The 14,342-nt window shown below is 34.6% G+C and overlaps 1 long non-coding RNA gene across 2 annotated transcripts in view; it reads left to right on the top strand.

Annotated features, from left to right (window-relative positions):
* Positions 1-14,342, top strand: part of LOC122686545 — a 50,764-nt gene that overhangs the window by 14,967 nt on the left and 21,455 nt on the right. Inside the window, exons 2-5 of one of the 2 annotated variants that reach the window (XR_006338819.1) lie at positions 4,407-4,606; positions 6,633-6,699; positions 7,237-7,425; positions 9,303-11,303. This is a non-coding gene — a long non-coding RNA (uncharacterized LOC122686545). Of the gene's footprint in view, positions 1-4,406; positions 4,607-6,632; positions 6,700-7,236; positions 7,426-9,302; positions 11,304-14,342 lie in introns of those variants that run through there. The other variant, XR_006338818.1, reaches the window with a different exon arrangement.

The raw sequence follows: 14,342 nt of genomic DNA, 5'->3' as shown, positions 1-14,342 counted from the left end.
AGAGGTGAAAATGTCCATTAGATTAATTTGATGATTCTAGACATGAGAATCTGTAAGTTATTTTCTCTGATTTTGTCCTCGTTTTTAAAGTCTCAAACAATGAAACTTCCATCACTTGAATCTCATTCAGTAATGTATGTACAGCTGTTTATTCATTCAACAAGTTATTTTGTTCAGAGACATTTGCCTCTGGTACTAGTCTCTTCAGTCTCATCAAAATGAATTTGGTTTAGATGACAGTTAAGCATGTAGGAGAAACATACGTTTTCCCACTAGTTTAGAAGATCATGAAATGAAGCAGAACAAAAAGTTATAATTTAGTATAATAAAGTTCGTATTTGGGAATATTGTCCTAAAGAAGTGTTTAGTACCACTTGGTTATTTTGCCAGGGGAATGACAATGTAAATAGAATCTTAAACTGTTCCTATCCTAGAGAAGTTAAATGTGGTCATATTCAAATACTTAAAAATTGGCTTGGCTTAAAGCTGTGTGACCTTAAGTAAATTACTCTTTTCAAGTCTCAGTGTAAATTGTGTAAGTTGTAAGCAAAAGGTCTGTCTTGTCCTAAATCTTTATAATCCTAGGACAGAGTCAGTCTACAATGTATTTATTTTATAAATCTGTACACTGACATGTTACTCATTAAAGAAAAAGTTACATAATCTTGCAGACTTAGGTGGAAACCTCAGTTATCACCTTAGAATTTTGGATATTATATATTTACCTTTTCCATTCTAGAAAAAATTTTAGATTTTTTTTCCCACCCTTTTGTCAGATTGTAACTTTGACTATAGGAAACATAGCCAACAGAAAGAAAAACATCTCCATGGAAACTTGGAGGAGAGGCACGCACTCATTTTTGAAAACTAAGAAAAAAATTTAATGTTTATCAGATAAAGCATTTAATTGAATTAATGGGACAATATGAAGTACTGGATATTTAGTCAACTGGAGTTTACAATGACCTTAAACCTTGTTTGAATATTTTGTAAAGCAGTAATAAAAATTTCAGTATATTTTCTTGTCTTAAACAGTATGCTGAATATTAAATTTTATGTAAGGATCAAGTCATATAAAATATTATAATAGGTATAGAAGTTTCAAGAGTAGTATTTAACATGTTTTAAGCCATAAAATCCAAAGGGTGTTTGATTATAATTTTTCTTAAAGTTGACTTCTTTCTTCTTGAAGTAGAGTGCAAGAGACAAATTCAGGTGGATTCAATTAGAAGAATTCCAGTTTCCTTTAAGCAAAATTTCACTTTATTTCAAACTGAACAAAATTATGTTGTATTCGTAATTTGACAACACACTTGAAAGGTGTACAGTCTAAAGGATTCAAATTTCAAACCTTTCAATTATAATCTATTGGCTGCAAGCAAGGCCACAACCAAGTATGAATACTTGTAAATCTCTCCTATTGCCAGAAGTTGTATCAGAAGGGACTGGATTATCAACAATGGCTACTGGTGTTTTGTTTTGTTCTGGGCTGTGTGGCGTGAAGGATCTTATTTCCCCAATCAGGGAACCCATGGCTCAAACCCGTGCCGCCTGCAGTGGAAGCACGGAGTCAAAAGCACTGGACCACCAGGGAAATCCCAAGAATGGTGACTGGTTTTGATCATGGTTATGTACATAACATATTTATGTATGTTATATACCTTACCAAAGTAGAGCAGGACAGTTTTATTCATATGCAGATCTGTTTTTGAATAGTGTAAAAATCTGTCATGGTGATAATTTGAGGTCTATACATGAGAGTTAATATAATTTCATCTCATCAAAAAGCTTATTAAAATAATTCTTAAAATGCCTTAAAAGTTTTCTGTTTACATTTTTCAAGTGAGATGATCTTTTATTATTAAAGACCTATTCTATGCCCAGTACTTCACAATAGTCTAAAAAAGATGGTCACTGTCAGCAAAGAACCTTTAGCCTAGCTGATAATATTGTACTGACTTACAAGAAACAATTAGAGAAGAGTGGAGTGTAAAGTCTGTCTTATGGACCTGAAGTGCAGTAGAATCTCAAAGATAATGTGGAACTAGACAATGGAGAATACTTCTTAGAGTAGGTGGAAAATAAGCTCCTATCTATTGAAAAATAGATAGGATTAACTCAGTGAAATGAAAGAACTGGAGACTTGGTGCAGAAAACATGAAGAAAGTCATGATCAGGTAAGGAAGAGTAGTTACAGGTTTAAAACAGATTGGTCTTGAGGAGATGGTAGGGAAATAAGTGTACATGTTTGAGATTGTTTTCCTTCCTCTGTATAATGTGCCTTAATTTCTAATTGAAGAAAATGAGAGTATATTCAGATTGTCCACAGTCCTTTGAAAAATCAAAGTGTGATGATCTGAAGGAAAATAAAACATGAGTTGTAAGAAATAGTAGAAGGAAGCCTAGGCTTAAGTTAGACTTTGGGCAGTGTAGGCCTTTAACTCAGCAAATCAAGTGAGAAATCTTGAGAGGAAGGGGTTGCATGGCCAAAAGCCTACTATCAGGGATACTTTTTGCCCAGTTGAGATTGACCTTACCACTACAGAAATGATTATGAATTAATACTGTAGTACTGTTGTTAAGCCAAGTAAAAACATTACTCCTTTTCCAAACCTCTAATTTTCATCCACCCTTATTAGCTCAAATTATTTACTCTTAGGATGTGCTTTCTCTCATCTTTAGCTATCTAAATATTTTTAGGCTATCTAGCCCCTGCATGAAATTTTCCCAGTTCACTTTTCCTCCTCATCTAGAAATATTGTTTCTCTCTTTTGTGCTCCTATACCTGCCCTAGAACAATTAATACATCCTTCTTTATGGGCAGAGGCTTTTTTTTTTTTTAACACATTAACACAGATTAGTTTATTTGACACCTCTCCCAGGTAACATCTTAACCCAGTTAAAATGCCTAAGAAGTGATTCTAATGAAATCTGATCATGGGAAGGTCCATCTATTTTATTTTTCATTATATACTCTGCAAGATGCTTGATAAGTGGTAATTGATTGCTGAAAATCAGTAGTAATTTGGAGACAAATTAATATGTTCCGGAAAGGCTGAATACCAGCTACATAAATATGAAAATGCCCAGGCTCTTACCTGGTAATTTAGAAGTTCTCCGTCTTTAATTGTTTCACTTATCAGAGCACCTCTGTTCTATGCTGCCTATTAACATTCAAGCCTTAATTAACTACCTTGCAGAAATTTCTTTTTAAAATTTTAATCAAAGCCAGAAACCTGTGCATAGGGGAATGAATAGTTGGAAAGCCTATGAAATTTTGAGGCTATTAGTGATCTAACTGATCATCTAAAACTTTCCAAGAAAGTATAATTTAGCTATATCCTATTGGCTTTTATTTGTTGCCTCTCTGAGGAAATGGACTTCCCTGGTGGCTCAGCTGGTAAAGAATCCACCTGCAATGCAGGAGACCTGGGTTCCATCCCTGGGTTGGGAAGATCCCCTGGAGAAGGGAACAGCTACCCATTCCCGTATTCTTACCTGGAGAATTCCATGGACTAGTCATGGTGTTGCAGAGTCAGACATGACTGAGCAGCTTTCACTTCACTGAGGAGATGAGGCTCTCCCAGTGGCTCAGCCGTGAAGAATCCTCCTGTAATGCATGAGACGCAAGTTCGATCCCAGGTCAGGAAGACCCCCTGGAGAAGGAAATGGCAACCCACTCCAGTATTCTTGCCTGGGAAATCCCACGGAGAGAGGAGCCTGGAGGGCTACAGTCCATGGGGCCTTAAAAGAGTAGGACACAAACCTGAGCAGCTAAGCACACATGCACACACTGGGGAGATGGGAGATGCAAGTAGAATGAACAGTCCTTACATTAAAAAATACTTTTCAGAAAAAAAATTTCCAAGAGCCATCATTACTATAATCACAAAAATAACTGTACTGAACATCTGCTACAATGCCTTAAAGTGACTAGAATTAATGGTCTGCTTCTGAATCCCTCTGCTTACTAGAGCTACCTTATTGACTGCAATGGGTTTTCTTATAAACTTTCGTGGACAATTTTATAAAAGACTATCCAAGTCACTTGAAAAAAGCTTTCAGAAAGAAAAGAAAAAATTGTGGATCAAATATGGAACTTTTGTTTTCTGCTAGGACATTTAAGTTTTATTTATAATGTGATAAGGATTTATTTTTATGTACCCTTAGAGCTTTTATATAAAATCTATAGGACATTTTTGTCTGATTTCCGGAACCTATATATAAATTACATTTTTTGAAAAGTCTAATGTTGCTGTTTGGTTTGATTTGGCTTTGAGGGAGGTTGGCATATTTGCCAGACATATTTAGCCAGAAGTCAGGAATTCAACCAGCAATTAAATAATTATTCCCATGGTGAAGCAGTTTCCCCTCTATACTGATGTGCTTTATGACCTGTTTTCTAGGCACTTATTTTGACATCACCACTGCCCCCATCCAAAAAAAAAAAAAAAATCGTATCTTGTGTACCTAGACCATGTGGAGAAAGGACTGGGACCAGAGGCAGAAAACAGACCCTGACCGTACAGAGCAAAGTGCCAGACAACAGCCCGTTCTAGTGAAAGGCAATAAACGCCACATGGGATAATCTCCTCAGTTCAAAACTGTAAGTAACTTTAGGGAACTGCAGGGGCATTAGACAGATGTCTCTGCTGACTCAGTAAAAAAATGTCTTCATTTTGTAATTTGTGGCCTGTACGCTTGTAAATTAAGATGCTTTGAGTTGTCAACTACTGGACTTTTCTGGTTTGTGGGTAAGATCCTAAGCCAAAACAGAATGCAGTATTCCCCCAAAAGTAACTTGGGACCTTTGCCTTAAGACCCGAGGCAAAGGTCACATGAATTTAGATAACTAGGTTAGAACTAAGTCGTTGGGCCTTTGCCTAGATATTAGGCAAATTAGGGGACTTTAGTCTTGATAGAGCAAGGAATAGGGAGATATTATGGCCTCTTGAAATCAAAATAATAAAAACAAAATAATGGAATTTTTGGCAATTAAATGCAGCTATACTGTGTACAGAAGGATTCTAAGAAAGTCTGTTGGCAACAAAACTGGGCATGTGACTACTGTGGTGATCTAGGAGTGAAGAAAACCTGAACAGAATAGTGACAATGAAAATGGAGATAAAAGAATAAATTTAAGATATTTCAAAAGAAAAAAATTGTACAACATCATAATGAGTTGAATAAAAGTGGGTGTCAGAAATAACATTTTCTATCCTGAAAGACAATGATAGTATCACTGAAAGAAGAGAGTTAAGAGAAACTAATTTGAGAAAGAAAGATGTTGAGTCCCATTTTTGTAATATTGAATTTAAAATGATATCCAGGCATTCTTTTGGAATTTCTTTGATTAAAAGTCACTGAATATACAGAACTGGAATTCTATGTAAAAGTCTGGCTGGAGAGGCAGTGTCAGTTACCCATTCAAAGCTGATACAGGTAAACAAGCTAACTAAAGATCTTTATTAAAAGACAATATATCCGTTTCTTTTAGAAAGAAGTACATAAACACCTCCATTTATGTAAAAAAAATTATTTGGGTATATAGTCTTAAATAAACATTGCCAAAATGGAACTAAAACCTTTTTTTGTCTTAGAGTGTCATATCTCAAGCTTCTTCCTTTAGGAAAATTCCTACACTCGTATCAGTTATGAAAGTCAATAACTAAAATGTGTTACTATTCTTGAACCTTCCCTGTGCTTCTATTCACTAAACAAAATCTTTCCCTCTGTTACACTGAAGGAATGAAATTGAGAACTTAAAGTCCAAACAATTCAGTCAGTTAAAACTGTAAAATTGACATAACTTTAATTTCTCAAATGGAAAAGCATGTAATTAAATTGTGGGAAATGTGCTGGTCTCCAATTTCAAGAAACAGTACAGCACAAAGGAAGGCCTGGCATTCTGGCTGAAGAATTGTAATAATAAACAGAAATTTGAAAACCAGGAAGACAAGTTTTCCAAGAGAGCAACTGTGGCATTTCAAAAGAGATATAACAAGAAATTCCAGAAGATGGTCAAAAATAAGTTTAGATAATTGAGATTCCTTATTTAAATACTTGTTTTTGATGGAGAAAAACAGTTAAGAGGAAATTAAGCTGTCTAAGAGGTCGAAAACATTTTCTCCTTTCACCCTAAATTGGGTTTGCTTCTGAAGAAAAGTGTTAGCCAAAAAAAATCAAATAGAGATTCAGTACTGCTTAAATTGTACCCAGAAGTTTAAAAAGTGACCAAGCAAAAAAAATTTTTTAATTAATTGAAAGTAATATTCTGGTTTTCTAGGAGTTAGACCTTGCTTTATAGGATTCCTATTTAGGAAGTCAAAGTATCTTGATTGGTCTACCTAGTAATTACATGCCCATCATGAGACAGAAATATCATATTACTCTACATTTGAATTTCTAATATATTCTACTTTAATGATATGTAAAGAAACCTAAAGTATTAATCTATGCTTCCAAAATAGCCTTTTAAAAACTCAGTAATATGTCTTCTGAATATACTAGAATCTTTTAGACCCTTTTACCTAAATCTTTGAACCATTTGATTAATCCAGATTCAGTGAACCTATGTCTTCAAGTCAGGTTATCCAGAACTGGAAACATTTGTTTCTGTGTTTCCATCCTAGTTACATCTGACTTGCGTGCCAGGTCTGATGACTTCTACTATCTTTTCATGACTTCTAAATTATGGAGGTAAGTCAAGATTTAATATTGACTGTAGTCACGTAACATTCATTCTGAATTTGTATTCCTTTAATATTTATTTAATTACTAAGCATTCTTGTAGCAATACACTTTGATTAGCATATTATGGTATATTCTAGTTTGGCTTGGCTATTTTAAATGTATAATTTTGCATAACTTTCAACTAGTTAGTATTTCTTTATACATCTATGCTTTCATATTGATTTTTATGTGGCTACCCATATAAACTTCTCATAGACAAATACCATGGGTTTCTTTCTGTAGTCTTTAACTTGAATCAACTCATTCTGACTCTTCATGTAAAATATCCTCATTTGTCTTTAAATCTACTGTAATTCTTGTTTTTCCAAGTGGATGTTTACTGAGACTATAGTGTTCCAAATTTTTCACTTCAGTTCAGTAAGACTGTTAGATGTCTACCACTGCTGTTCAGTTGCCAAGTCGTGTACGACTCTTTGCAACCCCATGGACTTTTGTTAGCTGCCTCCTATACAATATTACAAACCTCTGTCCATCATTCTTCAGGGACTCTGTTCACCGGATCTAATCCCGTGAATCTATTCATCACCTCCACTGTATATTCACCTCCACTGTTTGGCACTGTGGGGGAATATAAAGACCAGTATGAAGCACAATCCCAGTCCTCATCTTAAAAGAACTCATGGAACCGCAGACATTGCAACCAGACTTTCTTGGGGCGTTTTTACAAGAAGGGTAAGATAAACCTCTCCTATTTGGCTTCCAATGATATTCAAATTCTTACTAGAGTGTGAAATGAGAAAAGTAACATGAAATACAAACAATTGGTAGTTTGTGTGTTTTACTCAACTGGCAGAGTGAAAAAAAGCCACTTTAAAACAATGATTTCTGGATTTGAGGTGTTGGTGTGAAATCTGAAGGTGCAGAAAACTCTGTATGATTAAGTCTTAGGCACATTTCAGTTTGGGGAGTAAAGTCCTATTTATTCTGCTGTATTTTGTTGCTTATTTATTGTGTGCCATGCTTAATACTCATTTCCCATTCACCATGTAAGGGGTTAGCTTTTTATCTATTAAAATATTTGGAGGGTTGGATTGACCTCATTGCTTAGATAAATATTAACGCATTTTCTGAGCTTAATAATTTTGAGATGATGAGTCTCTTGGTGAAATTTGTACAAAACATTTCATCTCTAATAGATCCAATAGAAGGCCTAACAATTCATGAAGTATAGTTCTGGGACAAAGCTGGTGAGCAATTATGTTTTTATGATGATGTTGATAGTCCATAAATTAAGTATTTTTAGTAATATATTTTCATCTCATCTCTTTACTTCTTAAACTTTTGCTTAAAACACTAAGTTGATGTTACATTGGTGTTTTCTATGGGTTCATTAGCTCCAGGAAGGTAATAAAATTTCCCAAATTTCCTTTTAAAAATTTCCTCTGAGTGGCTTCTACATTGCTTAATGTGCTGTTACAGAGTCAACTTCCCCAACACAGAAGAAAAATAACAGTAGAATATGGGATATTTAAAAGTCTTAGCGAGTCCTTTATTATTTCAGCAAGGTCTCTGGTAATGTGACCTTTTCTGTTGTTCTTGATAGAGAACCAATACAAAGACGTATATAACTAAGCTGACATTTGTTAGATGTAAACAGCATACAAGACAAATTAGAAACAGCTTACAATTCCTTAAGTCATATATTTCTCAAACTGCTTTCCCTTGTCATTTATATGACTTCAGACTCCTGATTTCAGATATATTTTGAAGTGAAAGTCACTCAGTCGTGTCTGACTCTTTGCAACGCCATGGACTTTACAGTCCATGGAATTCTCCAGGCCAGAATATTGGAGTGGGTAGCCTTTCCCTTCTCCAGGGGATCTTCCCAACCCAGGGATTGAACCCAGGTCTCCCGCATTGCAGGCGGATTCTTTGCCAGCTGAGCCACAAGGAAGCCCAAGAATACTGGAGTGGGTAGCTTACCCTTTCTCCAATGGATCTTCCCAACCCAGGAATCTAACCAGGGTCTCCTGCATTGCAGGGGAATTCTTTACCAACTGAGCTATCGGGGAAGCAGCTCAACTTAAGTTTGACTTTAACATAATTCAGAATCCTTTGCAATTATGACTTGTATGTTAAATGCAAGAATAAAATTCAACACTAGAGCTCCTTTTCAGAAAATCTTTTTAGGAAGAACTTCCAGCCACTTAAAAGGTTACATTGTTGAGATTCAAGAATAAGCTAAAATCCTTAGTGCCTTATCAGAAATGAAATTTTTGGTGATAGAAAGAGGCTGAAACAAATATAAGTGGGAGAATAAGGGAAGTCCAACTAGATGGACAAACCATGCTTGGTGATGATTCCTCCGTATGTATCTGAGATGGACTGATACAAGTCTGTGATTTGATCGCCAGAGTTTTCAGTTTGGTTGACCAACACAAACTTCTGCCATTATTTTCTTATAATTTCTTATGATTTTCTTATGATCAATTCGGTCAAGAAGTTAAGTGATACCCATATGAATATGTTAAAGTCTTCTATTTTCCCTAAATCAGGCAAGAGTTTAAATTTGTCTATGGTGCATGTAACACATCCCTGTTTGCTTCCAGCCATATGCCTGCCTCCCTTTCTAAATCAAGACCCAGTTTTTTGTACATGGTGATGTCTCACTCATCATGCCCCATTCTTTGTTGGAGTGAAGACAAGAGACTTACTGAGATGATCTTGACAGATGTGTCTCCAGATATCACCTTTAAAATATTTACTAAAATAAAAAAACACAATCCACTCTGAAAGTACACTTTTCCTAGTCAATAATATATAATTTTTAAATTTTGATAATTTATCTCATTCTAAAAACCTCTGGATTGTGAACCCATGTCTTTTGAGGAACTATTTAATTAAAAGCCTAAGTTAATTTAAACCCACTGTCAATGTTATGCATTCTATTTATAGTAAACTCTAGAAGGGAAGACCGTATTTTGCTCCTTGCAGTATCCTCAGTGTCTAGAAGAGTATTTGGCACACAATATCAATAAATATTTTCTGACTGAATTAATTAAATGTATGTATATTACATGTTTCTATGGGTAATGTTTCTATTACACATTAAAAAGAACATTTCATTTCTCATCTCAAGCTAGTTTCTACAAGTGTGAATGACTAAGAACACATTAATAGCAGTTTAAACATTCCCTGTCTTATTCCTTGCCAATCTGTAGTTACAGTATTTTTGCTTCACTATTCTTTTAACCAGTTATCAGTCTTTAATAATCTTATCAGCAAAGCACTATAGAGAATTAAACAGTGTTACATATAAAACCATGCCAACTTTACCCAGCTAGTTAAATCACACACTGCCCAAAACTTAGCAGAATGTAAATATTGTACCCTAGAATATGATGAGAAAACCAGACCACAAGCTTCCCCAGAACTAAGATGGCAGACTAAAACAACTAAGTGGACTTTTCTGCGGTAAAGAGAAGAAGAGTGCTACCAAGAACAAAACACTCATTCATAAGGCTTTTTTTTTCTTATTTGGGTCATTATTTTTCAGTTGCTAACTTTACCATTACTAATCTTGAAGTATTTTGCGCTTTTCCATTATACATAACCTCTTGAGGTACTACTAGGAGACTTTTGAAAGGATCTTTCTTCCCTATAGCTTAGTATACAAATCTATAAATAATTACTAGAAATTTCTGTAATGTAATTCCTTTACTAAGCGTAAGGATTTCACAGGAAAGATGGTACGGTAAAATTTGGATCAGTTTGAGATAATAGGCCATCCTATGCCAAAGCAGTCCCCTGACCCTGGCACATACACACATAATCTTTCAGGCATGGGTTTTCCCTTTCTACAAAAGACCTACCTGGTCTGGTGAAAAGTAAGTCTTCCTCCCACATTTAAACTGCATTCACTTAGTTCCTTCTCCACAGGTGACCCGTATCTTTGCTGAAATTCCTGAATATATATATATATATATATATATGTATATATATATATATATATATAATATATTTTTCTACAAATGGAAACTACATACTGCACATAAAGTAAAAATATATTTTTTCACTTTATACATTGTCTTACACTTTGATTTTTTTCAACTTACAAATGTTTGACAATCCTTCCTTCTTAGTTTATAAATTGCTGTCTCATTCGTTTTAAAGGCTGCACAGTATTTTTCACTGTGACCCATTCTCTATTGATGAACTTTGAATTTATTTCTAATTTTTGCTGTTATGATGATACAGTTTCTCACTTGAATGTAAGTTCATTAAGAATAAGGATTTTTGTTTTACCCTTGTTTTAAATCGGAAAACTTAGTGTCCAGCAAATGTTTAACAGATGTTTTTGAATGAATGAATGAGTTTGTACTTTTAAAAAGTACTCAACTGCTTCCACTCAACATTTTTTAACCCTTTTATGTGCAAAGTACTTGGTGCTCTATTTTCTGGTTTTTGTTTTTCAGTGTTTAAACTATGAAAGTATGACACATCTACAGGAGACTTGGAAAAAGAACAAAGTTACATATCAGTTCAGTTCAGTTGCTCAGTCATGTCCAACTCTCTGTGACCCCATGAACTGCAGCACGCCAGGCTTCCCTGTCCTTCACCAACTCCTGGAGCTTGCTCAAGCTCATGTCCATTGAGTCGGTGATGCCATCCAACCATCTCACCCTCTGTCATCCCCTCCTCCTCCTGCCTTCAATCTTTCCCAGCATCAGGGTCTTTTCCAATGAGTTAGTTCTTCGCATCGGGTGGCCAAAGCATTGGAGTTTCAGCTTCAGCATCAGTCATTCCAATGAATATTCAGGACTGAATTCCTTGAGCATGGACTGGTTGGATCTCCTTGCTGTCCAAGGGACTCTCAAGAGTCTTCTCCAAAAAAAAAAAAAAAAAGAGTCTTCTCCAACACCACAGTTCAAAAGCATCAGTTCTTCAGTGCTCAGCTTTCTTTATAGTCCAACTCTCACATCCATACATGACTACTGGAAAAACCATAGTTTGGACTAGATGGACCTTTGTTGGCAAAGTAATGTCTCTGCTTTTTAATATGCTGTCTAGGTTGGTCATAGCTTTTCTCCCAAGGAGCAAGCATCTTTTAATTTCATGGCTACAGTCACTATCTGAGTGATTTTGGAGCCCAAAAAAGTAAAGTCTGTCACTGTTTCCATTGTTTCCCCATCTGTTTCCCATGAAGTGATGGGACCGGATGCCATGATTTCAGTTTTTTGAATGTTGAGTTTTAAGACAGCTTTTTTCACTCTCCTCTTTCACTTTCATCAAGAGGCTCTTTAGTTCTTCTTTGCTTTCTGCCATAAGGGTGGTGTCATCTGCATATCTGAGGTTATTGATATTTTTCCCAGCAGTCTTGATTCCAGCTTGCGCTTCATCCAGCCTGGCATTTCACATGATGTACTCTGCATATAAGTTAAATAAGCAGGGTAACAATATACAGCCTTGAAGTACTCCTTTTCCGATTTGAAACTGGTCTCTTGTTCCATGTCCAGTTCTAACTGTTGCTTCTTGACCTGCATGAAGATTTCTCAGGAGGCAGGTAAAGTGGTAAGGTATTCCCATCTCTATAAGAATCTTCCAAAGTTAGACATAGTTCCACTATATGTTATAATTATTCTTTTAAATAGATAATTAAAATTTTTAGTTGGAGCTTCAGTATCAAACTCTCAAAAATTAACAGAATGAGCTGACAGAAAAGAGAAGGACATAGCAGACCTGAGAAATACTATGAACCAAGTCGACATAAGTAAGGTTTATACAATTTTCACACAACAGCGGATACCAATTCTATTCAAGTTCCCATAGACTATAAACCAGGAGACACTGGAACATATTCAGGGACATAAGACAAGGTGCAAAAATTTAATGGTCTAAAAGTATTGAAATCATATAGTCTGTTCTCTTACCACTGCAGAATTATGTTAGAAATCTATATCAAAAGATATTTGAAAATAACCCACATATTTTCAACTGTAATGTAACATTTACCAAGAGACATCTTTGACTTAGCCATTGAAAGCCTCAATGAAGTTAAAAGACTGAAAAAACACAGTTGATTGCAGAGAAGAAAGTATTTAAATGAGAAATTAATAGCAAAATGAGTAATTAATATCAAAGATACTATGATAACTCTATGTGTTTGGAAAATAAATGTCCACTTTTAAAGGATGAGTGTATCTAAGAAGCCATAACAAGGAACATTAGAAAATATGTGTAACAGAATAAAAATGAAAAGAGAATCTGTTGCATGCAACTGAAGCTGCTCAATGCAACTAAATACAATATGGAATCTTGAGTAAGGAATGAAAACAAATAATGAACATTAGCATAAAATTTTGTGAAATTTAAACAAAATCTGTACTTTAGTTAATAATACTGTATCATATGTTAATTTCCTGGATATTTGATACAACATAGTATTTCTTTATATTCTCAGAATTGAATTAGAAGTTTCAAGCCTCATTCAAAAAAAAATTTTAAATCACTAAGATAGTAAGCTTTTTAGACTTTTAACAGTAGTACTAGACACCAGAATAAATGGAACTATCCAACCTTTGAGTGAATATAAATTAGAAATCTAGCATTCTATTCATCCTTATTCAAACAGCTGGGACCAAAAGTCATAAACTTTTTAGCCAGGCAAAAATTCATAAGTTTTCTAAAATATGTATATTATATATATTACATAATGTACATAATATTTTATATATATACAAAAGAGCTTTTATACTATACTTGATAAAACCTTGAGAAAGAACAACAAGAGATGGAGAAGTTGGAAAACAAACTAAATTATATGGGAGCACTGAAATAGAAAAAGTGAAACAAATGAGATAAAAGTAAAAGATCATATAGTCTAGTTGTTTTTAAACGTGGCTGCTCAGTAGAATCACATCTAGCGCTTTGAGGGGGAAGAAACAATACCTGGGCATTTGTATTTTTTTTTAATTACGAGATAATTCTAATGTGCATCTGGATTTTAAAAAATAATTACAGCTTTTTCTATTAAATGGTAGTTTTAGTGATATAGAATTCTCCTACTTTCTGTTGACCAATCATGATACAGTGGTATTAAGATGAATAATAGTTACATAATCACAATAGTAAAAGATGTTTATCAGTTTTCACAATCAATAGCCAGACAAAAAATGAAAGATAATTACAACTGGAAGCCATAATGGAAGCATGATTAACCTAACAATATAAAATAATTACATACAGTTTAGGGAGTTAAGTAGAGTGATGTGATAACTGAAACTGCATACATGCACATGTTTTCATCCACCCCACCTGTCTATGTCTTTTGGTTGGTACATTTATTCCATTTACATTAAGGTAATTATATATATGGATGATCTTATTACCATTTTCTTAATTGTCCTGTTTATTTTTTGTAGGTCTTTTCCTTCTCTTGTGTTTCCTGTCTACAGAAGTCCCTTTAGCATTTGTTGTAAAGCTGGTTCAGTGGTGCTGAATTTTCTTAACTTTTGCTTGTCTGGAAAGCTTTTGATTTCTCCATCAAATCTGAACAAGAATCTTGACAGGTAGAGTATTCTTGGTTGTAGGTTCTTCCCTTTCATCACTTTAAATATATCATGCCATTTCCTTCTGTCTTGTAGAATTTC

The sequence above is a fragment of the Cervus elaphus genome, chromosome 30 (genome assembly GCF_910594005.1).
Source record: "Cervus elaphus chromosome 30, mCerEla1.1, whole genome shotgun sequence".
In the NCBI taxonomy this organism is placed as follows: domain Eukaryota; kingdom Metazoa; phylum Chordata; class Mammalia; order Artiodactyla; family Cervidae; genus Cervus; species Cervus elaphus.
Note: the sequence above shows the minus strand (reverse complement) of the source record. Positions and strands in the feature narration are given on the sequence as shown.